Source organism: Benincasa hispida, chromosome 5 (genome assembly GCF_009727055.1).
Source record: "Benincasa hispida cultivar B227 chromosome 5, ASM972705v1, whole genome shotgun sequence".
Taxonomy (NCBI): Eukaryota; Viridiplantae; Streptophyta; class Magnoliopsida; order Cucurbitales; family Cucurbitaceae; genus Benincasa; species Benincasa hispida.
Window position 1 is genome coordinate 16,052,865 of NC_052353.1, and position 20,321 is coordinate 16,073,185.

Genomic DNA, 20,321 nt, shown 5'->3' on the forward strand with positions numbered 1-20,321 from the left:
ACTTTGAATGGGCCGCAGGAGCCCAGACCAAAAAGAAGAAAAGAGAGAATTAAGGAAAAGAAGGGTGCATGAGTCGACCAGCGCATGATCCCTGGCCTTAAACCCATCTTCCTTAGTCATCGGATTCTCCAAACCCTTGCAGCTCGCCGCTACAAAACTTCCTCCCTCTTCATGAACCTATTATCAACCTTCCTCTTTTCCCCAACTCTCCAATTCAACCAGCAACCCCATCTTCACCAACAACTTCTTTACAACACCCCACTACCCCACCGTTGCAAGTTGATGACCCACACGTTTTAGGTGAAGGCACATCTGCCCAACCTCAAAACGGTGCTGGCGAGACTTCGCAGGCACAGCCATCCTCCACCTCCTTGGTTGCTAAGTTAGCTGAAATGAAAAGCCTCTTCGCCCAACAACAAGAACTTGTCTCTCAGTAGCATCTCTTCTTCAACCATCGATTTGAGGTAGCAATGGAGCGCATTGATGAGATTCAACGCAGTGTTGCAACCTCAAGGGAAGCATTCATCAATATCCAGCGTAGTATGCACAAGATTTTCTAACACCAGCGGCAGATAGCGGAGCGTAATCAAGAGTACTTCAACTTTCTTACCGCTTATCTGCATGGTCCGATGGTGCCTCCACATCTAAGGCAACACTTAATGTTCGACGATGGCTCTGCTGCACCGCCTCAATATCCTCCACCATATCCCCCTGCTCCTCAACCTTAGTTTTTATTCTCTCGTCAATTTTAAGTTTTTTTTTTTTTATGCGGCCATTCTTTAATTGTATTCAATTCTTTTATTAAATTGTAACCTCACCAAATTCTTTGACTCTTGTAACAGGCATGAGAAAATTTTGTATTGCGACCATTTGTAATATATTTGCATGCTTTGTTAATAGTAAATACAACTAAAGTACATAATTCCCTCTACTCTTAGCATGTGCCTCTTTCTTTATCTTCCTTAATCTTTGCTATATTTGTACTCTTGTATTTTTACGATCTTCATTGCGTTGCTATGATGTATTATATATTACACTTAAAAACATTTCCCATACTTAGTAAATTTTGACTAACACTTCGTTAACTCTTAGTTTAGCAGTACTTTACCTTTTATCTTTCAAAGTCATGCTCAAACCTTTTTTTTGAAATTTTCTTCTAAATGTTTGTCTAGTCTATCCAAACAACGCAATGAGGACCTTGCTCATCTTTAAATTTGGGGTGGGGAAGGTCTGAGCAGATGAACTCAGAAGTATGCAGTATTTCAAAAAATGCGTCTACTTTCATTTGAAAACAAAAACAAAAAAAAAATACAAAAACAAAAACAAAATTTTTATGCAAAACTCCATTGTCAGCGCAAGGGAAAATTTCAAAACTGTTCCCAACCTGATAAGAGTTTAGTTGTGAAAGGAGCTTGCTCATAGTTGGATGTTCGTATGACACCTATAGGAGCAAGCCAAAATGAAGGTGGATTTCCAAGAACAACATAGTATAAGCCAAAAAGGGAAAAAGAAGGTAAGGGACAACTCCTTTGATTATCATGAGTTAAAGTTAGAACTGGCACACTACCGTAGTTAGATGTTCACATGACACCCGTGGGGACAAGCCAAAACAAAGAGTGTAACCATGACCAACCGTCTCTAAGTGATAAATGACATAAAGTTTTTCTCACAGCATATAGTTACATCAAGTTGTTTTGATAAAGAAGGGATAAGCATTCTACTTTGAAAACTAGAAAAGTGTCTTTGAGCAGGATTTTGTTACATAGAAGAATAAAGTACGGCTTGCTAAGAATTAGCAAGGATAGAAGGAAAGTGTGATGTCAGGGAATGTGCCTAAGTGTAACATTCAGAGCAACCAATCGTTGCAAAAATATAGGATAGGAATAGAGCATGATTGCCTTAGTAGAAGATATGCTTGAGGACAAACATATATCTAAATTTTGGGGTGTGATAACTTGTAGAAATACAAGTTATTTATGCCATCTTATCTAGATATTGCGGTCAAAAGTTAGTAATTATGCGCCAATTGTATGAAAATTAACTTAGTATGACAATAATTATAAATGTTTGCAATTACACCCACTAACGTCAAAAAGATGGAGGACAAGCCAAACTTTACTCTGTTTTGCAGGAGACCAAGTCACCGCTTGCGCTCAAGGCTCATGAGAAACTAATTAACGCATCTCTATCACACTGCGCCTGTCGATCAACCTTGAAGAGACAATTACCAAAGTAACGGAGCAATGCGATAGTCGGTCCAGAGCTATGCTATGACTGCATGCGGTAATAAAAACAAACATTGCATGCGTATGATCGAAAGATGCAACTGGGCAATACGAAAGCGGAAGATTGAGACACGTGTACAATTAACGGTTGTACAAAATTGATGGTTTGATTGCATAACAGAAGGAATAATATCCCTCCATCTGCGAAATTACTATAACCATCAAGTGGGGACTACATGGCTGGAATCAAAGGATCTGCTCCTATAAATACCCCAGCGAATTCAGAGAAAATTATGCTATTTGATATTAGGCTAAGTGCTGTAAGATTTTAGAGAGAAAAAGGCTGAGCTAAGTGCTGAAAAGAAGAAATCCGGGAAGAGAAACAGATTAGGCTAAGAGGTAAATCTCAGATTCGACCAGTCGTATACTCGATCGAAGCTCTGTGCAGAGACCCCTGCTACTGGTGGAGTAAGCCTGAGAGGGAAGCTTTTCCTGCCATCAAAACCATCCTATTCGACAAGCAGATCTCCATTGAATCTGTGCCAAGACATTGACACCTGATTGTATCTGTTCTATCTCTCTTTCACTGTATTCCATGTTTTCTTTATCTCTACATTCACACATCATGTATCAAACACTTAGTAGAAATATTAAATGTTTCGATATATTTCATTTACCATTCTCTGTCTATTTCCATTCACCCATTAGTCACTTTCTCCATGATGTTTTCTTAATCTCTTGATGAGCAATATGAATCACCAAGAACTTAATATGTATTAAAGTTATTAAATACGTTTAGCTAAAGTATGCTAGACGACATCTTCACCTGTGAGAGCAGAAGTGAATCTCATTCTGATCTATCAAGAGAAGGTTAGAAGAGTGCGTTAACTAAAGCAAGTAGTACTTCCAGATAGGGAAGCAACCTTGTGTTTATTACGTTAGACTCTGTTTCACCACAGACATGTGGGAAATGCGGCCGATCATTGAAAGGTGTACGCCAAGAGAAGAGCGAAACAATATTTGTACCTTCAATTCGATTAAGAACTTGCGTTGTTTGTAATACTTATCTTTCTCTTTCTAATCTGTTCACAAAACTTGTCGTCACATTCCACGTCTTTGCACAACCTTCACAACCAGCCTTAATCCTAGTATCTTACACATAAACCCTGTATCTTGTAACATCTAGTTTAGGTTTATTGTATTTTCATGTTTTATCGCATCTTACTGCTTTCCTTTATTTTACTATAATTTACATACTGTAGACACTTTTATAAAGAATTGAAAAAATCGGTTGCATATACCATGAACGTACCACAATAACCGGCACCACTTCCCCGTGTTCGACCTCGGATCACACTGAGAAACTTGCGGTGGAATTACACTTGGTTCCATCGTAAGGAAACTTATGACAACGCAGGGCATACTATTTGAGCATCTCTAATTAACGCATAAATAGTAGTAGTATTGCATCATCATGAGCATTGAATATCATACATACAAATCAGTAGCCTCATCCCAAAGTTTCTCATGGCAAAAGTCAGCGAGAAGTTGGGCATGAATAGAATCCAAAATAACGATGTTTATGTTGGGATTGATGTCCTAAATCTCGTGGGTCCTGTTGTTTGTAATTGTAATGTACAAACAATTTTATCTATTTAATAAAATATGCGATATTTTATTTATCAATTTGAAGCATTAATCCACAAAACCAATAAAGTAAACATCCAAGGATATCTTATGTAGCTTAAATATGTATATAGGGACATACATGTGAATTATGTTTAAGTGATAACCTATATGGTCTGTAGTAGATGGATAAGGATGGATACCTTATCCTGGTGACACTATGAACATGACCCACTTTATAGATGTTACAATTGCTGTAAAGTGTTACAAATGGTCTGATCCTGATCATTCATGTAGAGATATGTGAACGAGGGTGTTCTATATAGAGGAGTTTGTATAAGATCGGACCTTGTAATGAATAGTCTCACTACATAACGCCATTACTAGTAGAGACTTACATTTCACCAGGATGACCATAGGTGACATGACCTGAATCTTAAGTGAGTTGTAAACTCATGTCTGTGAAGGCAATTATTTGATTTGTATGGGTGAGAGTGACCAGTTCGCCAACTCAATAAGCCCTACCATTTTGGGGATTCATCTGATTGGGGAGTTGGGAACATAGCTACAAAAGACGAAATTTACTTCTTCCCTAACGTCGGGGTAAGTAGATAAATTACTTCCTTAAAGGCTAATTCCAGGGCTTGAACAATGTGATGCCACACCCTCTCTTGGCTCGAAAGAGTTTTGGTCATAGTTGGACTATGACTTATTGTTCATTAGAAGGATCGGTGGTACTTAAAGAGTTAGATGTAACTACAGGGGCAAAAAGATAATTTTGACCCAACTATACTTACAGGCAATTTGTGAAGGGTCATCGCACTGTTGATTAGTTATATCCAATGGACACAAAAATATATTTGTAGTACGAAGAGTGCAAATGTCGGTTTTTAGTGGAGTGACCGACAGTTAATGGATGTTGAATAATTTAATTAAAGAAGTTTAATTAATTATTTAAGTACCGTTGGAGCTTCAATCTATAGGTCTATAAGGTCCCCTCTATAGCTCAACAAAGATTATTGAGAATTAATTTTGGATTAATTTGAATTATTCAAATTAATTGGGAGAATTAATTATATCACATACAATTAATTAATTAATTATATATAATATAAATTAATATAATATATTTAATACATTATAATATAAATTTTTTTAGAGGAATTAATTATTTGCATATGATTCAAATACTAATTATATGGATGAGATTCATATAATTCATTAGTATAAATGTGATTTATATTAAATACCATGCATTAATGAGAGAATTAAAAACTATAGTTTATATTGTATTTGATACAATATAAAACTTTAGGTTATGTGTTATATATAATATGACATATAGTATAAGTTAGTTAATATATATATATATATATAATTAATTATTATTTAAATAAAAATTAATTTTTTATTTTTCAAAATTAAAGGAAGGGAAATAACTTCTCTCCCTTTAATTTTCTCTGAAAAAAAGTGGCTAAGGGTTACGAGAAGATAAGATCTTCTTCTTCTCTAAAACTTTTTCCCCCATTCTAAAATCTCAGAGCCCACACCTCCTGAAAAATTCTCATCCCAAGAGAATACTGAAGTAACTTCTTGTGGGTAGTGTCCACGTTGTTCTTGGTTCGAGGGATCGAGATTGTTCGTGATAGATCGAGGAAGAAATTCGTGAAGAAATTGGTTTCTTCAAGGGTATGTTTTTCTATCCATTCTGTTTAATTCTTAGCATGCTGTAAAACTCATTGTAATTATGCATATTTATTTCTCTGTAAATTTCATTATGTAAAAATTGGGAATTAGGAATGATCCTCGCTTTTGCTGTGAAACTTCACCATTCCTTCAGGTTATATTTTGCTTGACTGTTTTGTTGGGAGGTGTGAAGGCATGAGCGCTAAATAATAGTGCCCTATCGGGTGAGAAAAGAGAGGATAGTGGAATACTTATACTCCATTGCATTATCTGTACAAAGAATTTTGATGGTTCGAGAGAATTATGTTTGAACCATATTAGAAAAAACAATGTATACTTGAAATAAGACAGAACGATGTTTCAAAAAACATATACAAGTAAATCGAGAATAATCGTCAATGAATAAAATGAAACATCGATATACATTAACCGTTGGAGTAGGAGCAAAACCCCAAATGTTATAATGAACAAACCAAATGGAGTATTAGAGGAGGAAGATGATTAAGGAAATAATATAGCAGGTTGTTTTGCAATCTTACAATTTAAATAGTCAAAGGAAGCAAATTTTGAAACATTATTTAAATGGTCAATAGAAACTAACTTGCTAAGTTTTTTTTTAGGGAAGCATGACCAAGATAGAGATGCCATTGGTATATGGTAGAATTAGTGACAGACACAAATATAGATTGAGGAATAAAAAGCTGAAAGGATGTGAGCTCACCTTATGACTTGTACCAACAATTTGCCCTATGTCCAGGAGGGTGTTACTATATATGTACTATGAGCAACCAGCTAATATTTTTACAAAAGCATTGTCCCTTAGTCGCTTTATTCAGTTGCTTCACAAACTAACGTTGGTCTTTACTCTACCACCTCAACTTTATGGGAGGGTGTTACTGTATATGTATTATGAGCTATAATTTAGGCCAAATATTAGGAGGTTTAGTTGGAGATTTACCTTGTTTGTTATTCACTTTATATATATTTATGTTGTTCTTCAATTGTAATGATATAGAAAATATTGATTCAATAAAATATCAGTAAATTCTCTACATCTAGTATTGATAAATGATATCATCTGCCATGCTAAAATAAATAGACACAGGAAAATGAAAAATATTTTGGGGGATTTTGAATTTAAAAGATAAATTTAACAAAAAGAAATCAATTGGCTCCCCGACAACGATGCATATTTGATAGTAAGAACTTGTTGAGAGTTTTCACGATCAAATAAAATTTATAGAATATCGATCAATGAATACTAAAACTTGGTAGCATTAGCAATAAGATCGGGTTGAACCACATGGAGAATACATTTAATTTCTCTAAGGTAAAATTGTATATGTATGTAAAGCAATAAAGAGGGACGAGGATTTGACGGGTAAAACTAAAATGTAGAAATAAAGTGTCGAAATGTAGGATAATGGTGAGAAAAGAGGAGGATAACAAGAGAGTACCTATTCAACTGAGAGATTGTTGAGCTATATACGAGTTCTTTGATTAATCACATAAATGAGGTTACTTAATTTACAGTCCAATTGACTTATCTGGAAATGTCTGTCAAAGTTCCTCTAAGAAAAATGAACTCATAAACAACAGTTTAATTCCTAATTCAACTAGATAACAATCATATATTCTATACTAACTAGTTAACTGCATTCGGTATAGGGATTTATTAGGACGATAGATTAAACTGGGCTAAGTTAAACCGAACACTTTTCTATTCTTTTAGGCCTATTATCTTTCATACAATAATCTTGTTAATTTCATAAGTTAAACAATAACTATAATTCAACCTATTTCCTACTCAAATTAAATATGCATTCGTTAAAATTACAGATAATCTTAGCATTTATAACATACAACAACTCATGCTTTAAACAACTAATTTGTCACATTAATCAAACAAACATTGAATATGGATTCAAAACTAAGAATAAAAACCAGTAATTCTAAAAAACCCATAATATTTCATAGATAAATCTTACAGAAATCTCGATTCCCGACTCGAAATTAAACTTGTTAATTACAAAAAGAAAAAAAGATCTCATGGGCTTTTGGTAAAAATTGGCCAAAACTGAGCATAAAGAACCTAAAACTCTCTGCACTAAACCTATAACTAAAAGAGATTAATTTATAATCATCATGAGATTGTTGCAACATTGATGGACAACGTTGCAAGGCGGTCCCAAAAACCTTAGTGTCTCACAATTTTGACCTAAAAAATTGCATCCTTGCTCTTGATTTTCTTGATACAGTCACGATGCTACTTCTCTACATTGTAGGCTTGCAACATTGATCTTCCATGTTGCAATGTTCTAGGTCAAGGGTATTTTAGTCATTTCAAGTCATTGAAGCCCCAAATGCTCAATTAAGCTCTGAATTAATCTAGAATTGTCCTTAATGCTCAGAAATGCACGTTATGCTTGATTTCCTACAAATATAAACATTTAGTCTCATTCATCAACCTAAACCAACTAGATTAGTGAATCAAAGATAGTTGATTTAGGTAATTATAAAACTATCACTTTTTTTTTTTTTTGAATTTAACTATGAACTATCCTTGAAACCTAAAAAAACTGTTCTTAAATTACATTTTATCCACCAACAAACTGCTTTTAATATTCTAATTTGACCTAAACCTCAATATAATCAATTGATATAATTAGGTGAAAAATAATCCAACTCATTGCCACGTCTTATTAAATAAAAAGTAAAAAAAAAAAAATCATTATCATCTAAAAAGAACATTCATACGATATGTAAACGAAATATTCATAATTCTCATTCACAATCTTAACCAAAGGTATTTGAAATTGATTAATTTATCATAATTTATAAATATAATTAAAACAATTATAAATCTGACACAATATTTTTCCGAAAGAAATATTTTAAAAATGTAACCTAATTCAAAAATTTTATTGACAAGGAGTAAAAAAGTTTATATATATAAAACGAAAAGGTAATTTGACAAATGATAATAATAGAAAAGAAATATGAAGGTGGCGAGTGGCGGAGCCGAAGCGCGTGTAACACGGTTTTAAGACACGTTAGAGTTGAAAAGTAAAGAAAAAAAAAAAAAAAAGGAAAAAGAAAAATTGGGAACAGAAGAAATTAGTTGTAGAGGTCCAAAACAGCGCCTTGAAGGAAGACCGTAACTTAAATAATTTAATGTCATAAGCGTGACATTTTATATATCCATCATTTAATTTAATATATAGTTTTCTCTGCCCTTATTAAATTAATTTATGTTTGTTTAATGTTGGAGTTCAACCAACCATGGGTTATTATAGTAATGAGCCGAGTGTCACTATGCCCCATATTGTATGTGTAGGCTATTTGTTTTTTTCCTTTTCTATGTCATAAGACAAAAGTCAAAGACTATATCATAGGGAACGGCCATGTTACCGCGTAGGTCTACTTTTTAGAGCAATACTTAAAAGGAGTGTGTTAGAAGTATCTCTTGAAAAACAAAAATCGTTTTAAATGAAAAAATTGTTGAAAATATTTATAAATATAGCAAGATGTTATCGATAATGTTTTATTATATTTGTAAATATTTTAGTTCATTTTACTATATTTGAAGATAATTTTTTAACAAATAAACGTTTTGAAAAAAAATTCAAGTGTTTAGAAACCACTTAAAATAGATTTTGAAATAGAAAATAAGTTGGTTTCGGACAAATACTTGAAATCAAGTTTTAGAAAATAGAACCTTAGGTGTTTAATGGTTAATCTCTCCCTCATTTGTACTTGAAGTCTATTTTCTACTTTTAGAAAATAGACTTTTAAGTGTCATCGAACTCAATTTCTCTATGTCGTCGTGGCTATCCTACCACTACCCTTCATCGACTAACTTTGGCCACCACTGCCACGGGCCAACTTTGGCCGCCAATACCAACGACCAACTGTGGTGATCACCTCTACCAATTCCGACAACCACTATTTTAAACTATTAGTTCATAATATTTTATAGTCGTTCTTTATAGTAATTTGACATTGTTACAAACACTTTTAATATTTAACAAACCAAACAAACTTGTAGTAAAAACACTTTTGAGAAAAAGTTGTCAAACACACGAGTATTTTTATTTTAAGCAGTTTTTTATAAAAATGTTTAAATTAAAAATGACTTTTTGAAAAATATTTTTTCTAAGTTAATTCACATGAAAAACATTAATTGGACAATTTGATAAAATGCACAAAAATAGATGTAGTCTAGGAGCTAACTATGTAAATTTTCATTTTTGCATTAAAATAAGGTGGATTGAGGACAAAGTCCTTGTGAGGGATGTTAGTTTAACATTTAAGACTTTCTACCTTAAGTCATAAATGTTGTAGTATTTAAATGGAAAGCTTAATTATGATATTGCAATATTTAAATTTTATCTTTTAGAAATTATAGGATTAAATTATATTTTTGCACATATAATAGTATTATTTTTATAATGAGTTTTTATACTATTTTCTTTAAATTAGAAATTTATTGGAAATAACTCATTTAATATATAAAATTTTATTTGGTTGAGAATAAACAAAATTGTTAAAAATGAATATATTTAAAAAAACAAACGGAAAAATTTTTCTCGCGGGGAACCCGATCCCTACGGAGAATTTCGTGGGGATGAGGAATGAATATATGTGAACAGATCCACATTGGAAAGAGTTAATAAGACATATTTTTTAGTAGGTCTCCTACAAACTTCTTGGGTCAAACAAGGAGTGGAGTTCATACTTACCTACTTCTCAACTCATTGGCCCAAATACCCCTTAAAAGGGTTGAAATGCTACTTTAGTCAATATACTTTAGTTTTGATTTATTTTGGTCTTTACACTTCCAAATATTCATTTTGGTTCCTATACTTTCAACTTTGATTTATTTTGGTCTTTGTACTTCCAACTCTAAAGCATGTTGGTATTTGCACTAGTAAGAATTGACCGTTTTGGTGTCTTCATTTTTTTAAGGGATCAAAACGGCAACTTTTAAAAATTTAAAAAAACTAAAATGAACCAAAGTTGAATCAAAATAAACATTTTGAAAGTACATGAAAAAGACAAAAATAGACCAAAGTAGTATTTAAACCATATTTTTGTAAATAGATATGTTTTATTAAGTAAATATATAAAATTGCTACTATATTTATTTAGGAAAAAAATATAAGTAGTTCTCTTAGATGTTCAAACAAAATATGTAAAGTACAAAATCAATCTCATTCTTCTAATGTCACAATCATAAAAAAAATTAGAAAAACATGAAATAATGTAATAATTTGTATTTTCCCCCGACAAAAAAAAAAAGGTTGTGGTTTAAATAATTTGTTTGGTATTTTTATATCAATATTTATGTTTGGATTGAGAAGAGATGTCAAAAGCATGAAAAGAACGTCAATAAATGGAAGTTGCAAAGAAATCGGATCTTCCACACGCGAGATTTAAGGTTTTATTTTATTTAATATATATTTTAGTTGACAAATTGAAATAAAGTCAAGTAAAATTAGATTTTTTTTCACATAATTTTGTTACCAAATTTTTATTGACTTCAAAAACCTCGCTTTGTTTGAATTGAATTTCTTTGTTGGATGGCTTTAAATATATTTCTTCCATCGATAATTTTAATTTGACATTTATTTTTATAAAAAAAATATCATATTTGTATGTATAAATTGTTTTATAATTGTTGTGTTGGAATAAAAATATTAGAACTTTTTTTTTTTAAAAAAATATATATTGGTTTTTGTACTTTCTTTTGGTAGTTTATGGTTGTTTGAATTTCCCCACCTTAAGATTATAAATGTGGGGAGGGAATCCAAACCATCTTAAAGGAAAATTATTGAAATCTTGACCAACTAAAAATTAATTTGAGATTGCAGTCATTTTTAAATAATTGTTGTTTAAAAAATCCGTTTTCAAATGAAGTAAAATAGTATAAATACTTATTATAATGAAAATGGTTTTTTTCAAATAAAGAAAAATTAGCTAACTTATTTATAAATATAGCAAAATTTCATTATTTATTAGTGATAGACCATGATAGATATCTACAATATTAGTAATAAAAGTCCATCGCAGTCTGTCACAAAAAGATAGTGACATTTTTCTATACGAAAATATTTTCACTAGTTTTATCATTTAATTAAAATAATTACCCTAACGGAAAGTGCATCATTAATATTTTTTTCATTATTAATATAACTAAAAATAGGGGTGAGAGAATTTCAACTTAAAAAAATTTGAAGAAATTTTAATAATTATAAAATAAATTCAACACCAAGGACCAAGTTTGAAATATATATATATATGAATTATGTTCAAAAACTTGAGAAACAAAACTTGAAAATTTTAAATTTGACCAAATTATGTGGATAAATTTTAAAGAGCAAAACTATAATTTAATTTAGGTATACTAGTTAAAGCTTATACATATATATCTTGATCTCTAAGGAAATACAAGAATAATATAAAAGTTCAAACCTTTTCTTTTTTCTACAAATCAAAGCGTTATATAAGAAAAATCCTAAAGACTAAAGAATTTTGAAGTGGGTGAAAGATGGATGAGAAAAGAAACATCAAAGCAAAGACAAAGTCTTTAACTTTGACATTTTTAGGTACAAAACCTTAATAATTTTTCATGAAACCATTGGTCTGAAAAATGGAGGCAATAAGTGAATAAAGAATACCAAATACATCTCAAAATTCTTCAAAATAGAATGGGCCAAAGAAGATGAGAAAAAAAAAGGGAGATTTTAAGAAAGAAAAAGAATATTTGGACTTTGGCCATAATGTTTACACATGAAAACTAGATTTTTCCATCAACAAAAACATAACTTTGTTAATTTCAAATCCAAATTTGAGTTGGTTATATGTAACTCATTATACCTAATGAGGTTTCATCGTTGAAAATAAATTTGGACAATCCTTATTTGTTACTAGTGTCTGAAAAAACCTTCCACTACTATCATAGCATTGAGCGCAAAATTAATAGAAAAGTTTAAAAAAAATAACAAAATTTGGAACACAAGAATTAATATGGAAAAAATATAAATCAGAGAAAAAACAACGGACCAGAAAAATTCTACTATGTGAAAAATTATTACAAACACATAAAAGTCTCTCATCGTTCCCAATTACAAAAGCACTCTCTCGAAGCATTATACCGTTCACATTGTTGATCTAGTATACCAAGCTTAATTAAAGTGCTTTAAATTAGCATAATTGGAAACTAAACGCATAAGCTTCTCTTACAGTGTTTGGAACTCTTCACTTTCATGAATCTTTTAGATGTGAGACAATTGTATTGCTAATGTTTTATCAGAATTCATTAAATTCCACCTTGACAAAATACATCCACAACTTCTATTACATCATTTGTCTTCATCGACAATCATAATTCTCAACTCAGAGAATTACAACTCACTCTACCATAAAGAGTAGAGCTACCACCTTCTAAGATTTTTCTTTTTTGTCATATGTTAATAAACCTTGTTAAAATTTATGGTCTAACTTTCACGTACTTGACTCACTCGGAAGTTCTTATACCATTGACACAACTTTCACCACACACCTTATATAACCGCCAAATCAATGTCCGTGTGTAAACTTGTGGAATCACTAACAACACATTCTCTATCATGGTAAAGCGGACATATTATAAGGATGAATTCCATCTTCTTTAGAGAAAGTCTTTGTCTCCCCTGACAAGAAAGATAATGTCAACCTTTGGTCCAGAGTCCTTTGATGAGTGTGCCCTATTTTTCATGTGCCTAGACTGTCGGCATTTCCTGCAGTTTATTATCTGGTTCTTAAGAATGTCTACTAGAGCTGCCATTAGACTCTACTAGCTCTCAATCATTGCTTAAATTGTGCTTGTGTTTAACCTATATTGTAGTAAGACATCCTTAATTTACACATCCAGTTTCCACAAGCCGAAGTTAATCATTTCATTGGATTTCTCTGCATCAAACTTTGCTAGACTCATAAAGCTTGACACATCTGCTTCACTCCTACCAAATCAACAAATAGTGAACAATCCACACACTATTCACAATACCGTAGTCTCCTTCAAGAATTCTTTTTTTAATGTATAAGTTCAAACAATGTTGCAACCCAAGAGCATACTTAGAAATTTAATAAACTACAAACTTAAAGCTCTGATACCACTTGTTGGGAGAAAACTTTCAATTACTACTGCAAGAATGAGTAGAAAAATAACAAAGAAATTAAAAGAAAGTAACAAAATTTGGAACATGAAAATTAATATGAAGAAATAGCAAACTGGAGAAAGAACCATGAAGAACCATGAACCAGAAAAATTTTGCTATGTGAAAAATTATACAATTCACATAAAAATCTCTCTCCCTACCCAATTACAAATGAACTCTCTCAAAGCATGATACCACTCACACAATTGAGCTAGTATATCAAGCTTAATATATTTCAGTTGGGATGATTAGAAACTAAAGGGATGGACTCCTTTTATAATTCTTGAGGCTATCACATCTTTAGATTTTTTATGTGAGACAATTGCACTCATAATATTTTGTCAAAATCCAACAACTTGATTATTGTCATTTGTATTTATAAACCGATGATAGTGTTATATTATTTGTAATATTGTTCAATTGTTGACCACATATGACGGGTCATATTACAAGAATAATGGGATACTGTAGACCAAATTTAAAATGATAAAAATCAAAAGGATTTTTTTTTAAATATGAGAAAATAAATAAAAATATTTATAAATATAACAAAATTTCACTATCTATCTGTATAGACTACCATTTGTATCTATTGCATTGCAGTTTATCGCATAAAATTTGAAATAATTTTTCAAATAAAATTTGAAATTTTGGTTGTTAGAATGTTTTAAATGAATTGTGGTGGACAAAAGAATAATGCAATCAAAATTTAAAGCTCATTAGAAAAAACTAAATAAAAAAATTGTCTGGTGCAAATACTATTTAAATGAACTATTTATGGTTTTTCAAAAAAAAAAAGATATTTATGGAAGTAATTCCTTTTTTTTCTTTTCTTTTGAAAAGGAAACAAATACTTATGGAAGTAGTTATATAATGGGTCATTGCCAAATAACATAAATAATAAATATTAAGTTTATTATTATTTTTTTTAATTTTTAGATTTGTTTTGGGAAGGATATAAAGAATTCATTTACTTTTCCAAATCAAGGCAATTATTATTCTTGGATGAAAATATCCCATGAACCATGAAATTTAATTATCTTTTTATTTTATTTTATTTTTTTTAAGACGAGACTGTTTTCCGTTGGAAGTTAATAGTGTCTAATATAAGTAGTTTTCAAAATTAAAATATTTTCCAAATTAAATCTATTAGTTAAATTATTCTCTTCATAAGAGAAACCTATTCAATAATTAGATATAAATTATTATCTCAAAACAAAGAAAAAAAAATATATTATGTTTAAAAGAGAGTTAAACAATGGGCATGAAATATTTGATGGTTTTGATATGTTTATTTTGTAATTAAGTTAAAAAGATATAGAGTGAGATTTTATATGTTGATTTTAAATTGTTTAATATAAATTTAAGGCTACAAAATACCACTAAACTTTTTACTTTGGGTAAAGAATAACTTAAACTTTCAAAAGTGTAAGAAATACCCTTAAATTTCCAATATGAGTTAAAAAATACACTCACCATTGGTTTTGGATGAAAATCATTAGTATTTTGTCTAAAAAATACTCGTGAACTTTCAAAGTTTCACAAATACTCTTAATTATTTGATATTTTTGAAACTTTTAAAAGTTCAAGGGCTTTTTAAACAAAACTTAACTATTTCCATCCACAACTAATGATAAATGTATTTTTTAATTCTTTCTAAAAGTTTAATGATATTTTTATAATTCTTTGAAAATTCAGGTGTATTTTTGACACATTGATAAAAGTCAAAAGTTAAATTATGTCATCTTCGATGTTTCTTAAGTGGTCAGGTCAAGGCGTAGTGCCTTGTGTTCTCGTGATTGGTCAATGGTTCGCCAACATTGTGCATCTTCACTTCAGGGTGATCAACACTCAACTTCATGTTGGCATTGTGTGTTGGAAAATGAAATTGATCTATAGCAACAACACTATATTCATGCATACTAAATTATTGGAATTAAGAAACAAATGATCAAACCTAGAACAACAATCCAATGTTTAGAGCAAGATCATCCTCTACTAAACACACCAGAGTTCTAAATTCTTTGTGTAAAATGGAAAGCAGGAGAATAGAATATTTCTAGTATATTAGAGACCATAACCTTTGCATCCTATCTATAAATTTTTCATCGGGTCCATTAATCCCAATAAAATTTATTAAGGTATCCACTTAACATAAATCCAAACTCAACAATAATCTATGGATCTATTTTATTATAGGTTACTTTATAGCCCATTTAAATAGTCAATTAATATAAATATACCGATATGTGGTCCACATTTTGATTATCAGAATAAGATTGATGAAATATTCTAACAATCTGCCACTTGAACTACGTATTAACTTTGAAGTATATATATTATTGATATCTAAGTGTGCAACATTTTAAGCTATTTGCCAATGACTATTCTTTAGGGTTAAATCTTTCCTGTAACAGTGAAAGATCAATGTGGCTTTTATTAACATAATCAATGTAGCTAAACCTTCTGTAGCCACGTCACCATTACATTCAACAACATAGAACGAGTATGGCAAGTGACATAAAAATTGCATTTTAAGTAACCTTACATTCCAATCTTCAATTGGTCAAGCATTAGTGAGATCAAACAAAATGGATAAATTACTTTATATTTACAACTAATGCTCAATACAAACTATATTACAATTTTATTCTACAGAAATTATAAAATGTATAAATGTATAAGAACATAAAACAATATAGGAAATTCACTCCCAGTTAACCAAGGTATTCTCATATATACCAATACCCATACGAGCAGTATACTCTAGAAAAAGTATAGGTGTAACTGCCTTGGTAAGTGAACCTGCTAGTATATAATAAGTTCCTATATGTTCTATAGTAATTAACTTGTCTTGACTCTTTTTTTGATAACAAGATACTTTATGTCGACGAACTTAGTCCTTGTCCTAATTTTGTTCTTATTAGAATACAAGACCCTTGATTTATTATCAAAGAGAATTTTGAGTGACCTCTCAATATCATTAACGATTCGTAATCCTATGTCAAAGTTTCTGAGCCATAAACCATGAATGGATGCTTTATAACATGCAATAAACTTTTACAACCATAGTTAAGGAGGCAACAAGTGCCTGTTAGACACTTTTCCAAGATACAACTCCTTCATCAATCATGTATAAATATCCAGATATGGATCATCTACTATCTTGACATCCAGCAAAATGAGAATTAGAATACCCAATGATCTCAAGAGTGTCTGATTTATGATAAGTAAGCATGTAGTTTTTCATTCTTTGTAAATATCACATAACCCGTTTGGCAGCTTTCTAGTGAGATATTCCAAGATCACTTAAGTACTTGCCTAAAACTCCTACTACACAGACTATATTTGGATGAGTGCAAACTTGAGCATACATAAGACTCCCAATAGCCGATGAATAAGGAATCTTTTGCATCTCAATTCTCTCCAAGTTAGTTTTGGGACATTTGTTCAAGACTGATATTATCTTTTTTAGCAGTGGACGTCTTTTCAAGTGCACAGTCTGACATGCCAAATCTACTTAACACCTTATCAATATAGCTCTTTTGTGATAAACCCAAAATACCTTGAGATTTATCTTGCAGTATTTGGGTACCTAATACAAAAGACACATTCCCAAGATTCTTTTTCACTATTTCAAAAATATTTCATCATGGTGTTTATTAAAGTTATTTGTGGTTATTGAGAAAATAGGTATAGGAAAAAGTGAGCTTTCATGAGTCATTGAGGGCAAACATAGACATTGAGGATGTATATAGAATTATCATAATACATGATTCAGTAGTGTCAAAACTAGAAAGATGAAATTTTTTTCACTGAATTTATGTTGCACACAATCATCTACTTTATTAACATCAAAACCAGATGAAATAATAACCTTATGAAACTTGTGGTACTACTGATGGGAGGCCTGGTTAAGGTCATAAATGGATTACTTAAGTTTACATACCGTAGACTTTGGATCTTCAGACACAAAGTACTACGACTGCTCCATGTAAATAGTCTCTTCAATATCATCATTAAGAAACACCACCTTTACATCCATCTGATGTAACTCTATATCAAAATGAGCTACAAGTGCCGTTATAATCATAAAAGAGTCTTTTGACGATACTGGAGAAAAAGTCTCTTTGTAGTCTATGCCTTCCTTTTGGGTGAATTCTTTGGTGACAAGACGTGCTTTATATCTCTCGATATTACCTTTAGAATCCTTCTTGGTTTTATCCATTTACAACCAATATGTTTCTTACCAATAAGCAATTCTACTAGATTCCAGACATTATTGTCTTTCATTGACTTCATCTCATCTTGCATAGCTACAATCCACTTTTCAGAATTAGAATTATGCATTGCTTGTTAAAGATTAATAGGATCATTTTCAATCAAACCAATACCTTCCTCATGTTCTTGAAGAAAAACACATAATCGTTAGAGATTGTATTTCTTTTTCCTCTAGTGGATTTTCTTATTGGCACTTCTGAAATCTCCTGAATAGGTTGAGTTTGGACTTCAGGGAGCAATATTTCTATGTAATCTTGAAGAGGAACATAATCGTGTTTTGAATCTATAGGAACTATAATGGAAAGTTTAGTAGCATGTCCATTACCCATAGTGCTAGGGACCTTTTCAAAATCAACATTTCCAACCTTATCTCCTCTTGCAAACTCAACATCCTTAAAAAATCTTGTAGTTTTCGTTTCAAAAAAGGATAAAGAAGTAGGATTATAAAACTTGAAACCTCAAGAATGTCAACATATCCAACAAAGTAGCAACTTAATATTCTTGAATCAAGTTTTTTCTCATGAGGCCTATAAGCTTTAGCCTCAGCTGAGCAACCCCAAACATGAAGATACTTTATGTTGGGTTTCTTACCAGTCCATAATTCATAAGAGGTTTTAGTTACTACTTTGCAAGGTACTCAATTGAGTATGTATATAATAGTCTTTAATGCTTCTTCTCAAAGAAATTTAGGTAAAGAAGAATGACTCATCATACTTCTAACCATATCTTGAAATATTCTATCACGGTCTTCTACCACGTCGTTCATACTTGGCGTTCCTAGCATAGTATATTGAGAGACAAAGCCACATTCTCTAAGGAAAAGAGCAAATGGATATGGATGATGTTCATGTGAGCCATCATATCTACCATAACATTCACCTCCATGATCAGATATGACAGTTTTGATAGTTTTATTAAGTTGAAGCTTAACTTCAGCTTAAAAAAACTTAAACATGTCAAATGCTTGAGATTTCTCATGAATTAAGTACAAATAGAAATATCTGAAAAAGTCATCAATGGGCGTGATAAAATTATATTGTCCATTCCAAGCAACTATAGGGAATGAGCCACAAATATTAGTATGTATTAGTTCTAAGACTTTGGTTGCTCGATTTGCACCTAATTTTCTTTTGCCTGTTTGTTTACCTTTGATACACTTTATACAGATTTACAAATTTGTCATAAAAAAAGGATAAAAAAATTTATATGACACAAGATGTTTCATTCTTTATTTAAAAATGTGTCAAATGTTTATGACATAATAAATAGGAGTTTTCATTTAATTTACGCTTAGTACCAATAATAATAGTATGATAGGTTTCATAACTAGGTACTTTAATATCTAACGTATATAAGTTATCTACTAAAGAACCTGTACCTATTAGATGGGAATTTACATAAAGACACATTTTATTATTTATGAATGTACAAGTGTAACTAGATTTGTTCAATCCAAAAACAGATACCTGATTGTGTCTAAAAGATGATACAACAAAAGTGTTATATATGTCTAAACAAAAACCGGTCTCAAAACATAATTTAAAGTGATTGATAATATAAACTTTTGCCATATCACCATTTCCCACATAGATGTAGCTTTCACTTTCAAGTGGTTTTTGGTGCCACAAGCAGCCCTGTATAGTTATATTGATATAAGCGATAACACCAGAATCCACTCACCAACTATGTAGAGGTACTAAAGAAAAATAAACTTCAGAACAAACAAAAGAGAAATACATATCCTTCTTAGCACGTCAAGTATAATACTTTTGACAGTCTTTCTTCAGATGTCTCGGTTTCATGTAGAAGAAACAAGTAGGAACAAAATCTTGCTTCTCGAGGTTCTTCACCTTTGAAGGCACAACATGTTCTTTTCCTTTCTTTGAAAACTTTGTAGGTCATTTTCCTTTATTTTTCTTGAATCTCGTTAAAGAGGATGCAATATGTGCACTTTCAGGGTTATCATGTTGAAACCTCTCTTCCTCTTGATCGCAATGTGCAATAAGCTCATTTAGGGTCCAATTTTCCTTTTGAGTATTATAACTCACCCCTAAACTGACTATATTATGTTGGAAAAGAGTCCAAAATTAAATGCACAAGGAAGTTTGTAGAGATATCCAACTTAAATGTTTTTAATTTTGATGTAACATGAGTTATTCGTAATATGTATTCCTTGATATTTCCTTTACCGTTATATCACATAGTGACAAAACGATCCAATGGGCTACTAGTTTTGGCTTTGCCACCTCTGAGATATCATTTCTTCAAGTCCTGAAGAAAAGTTTGAGCATCCACATTTTCT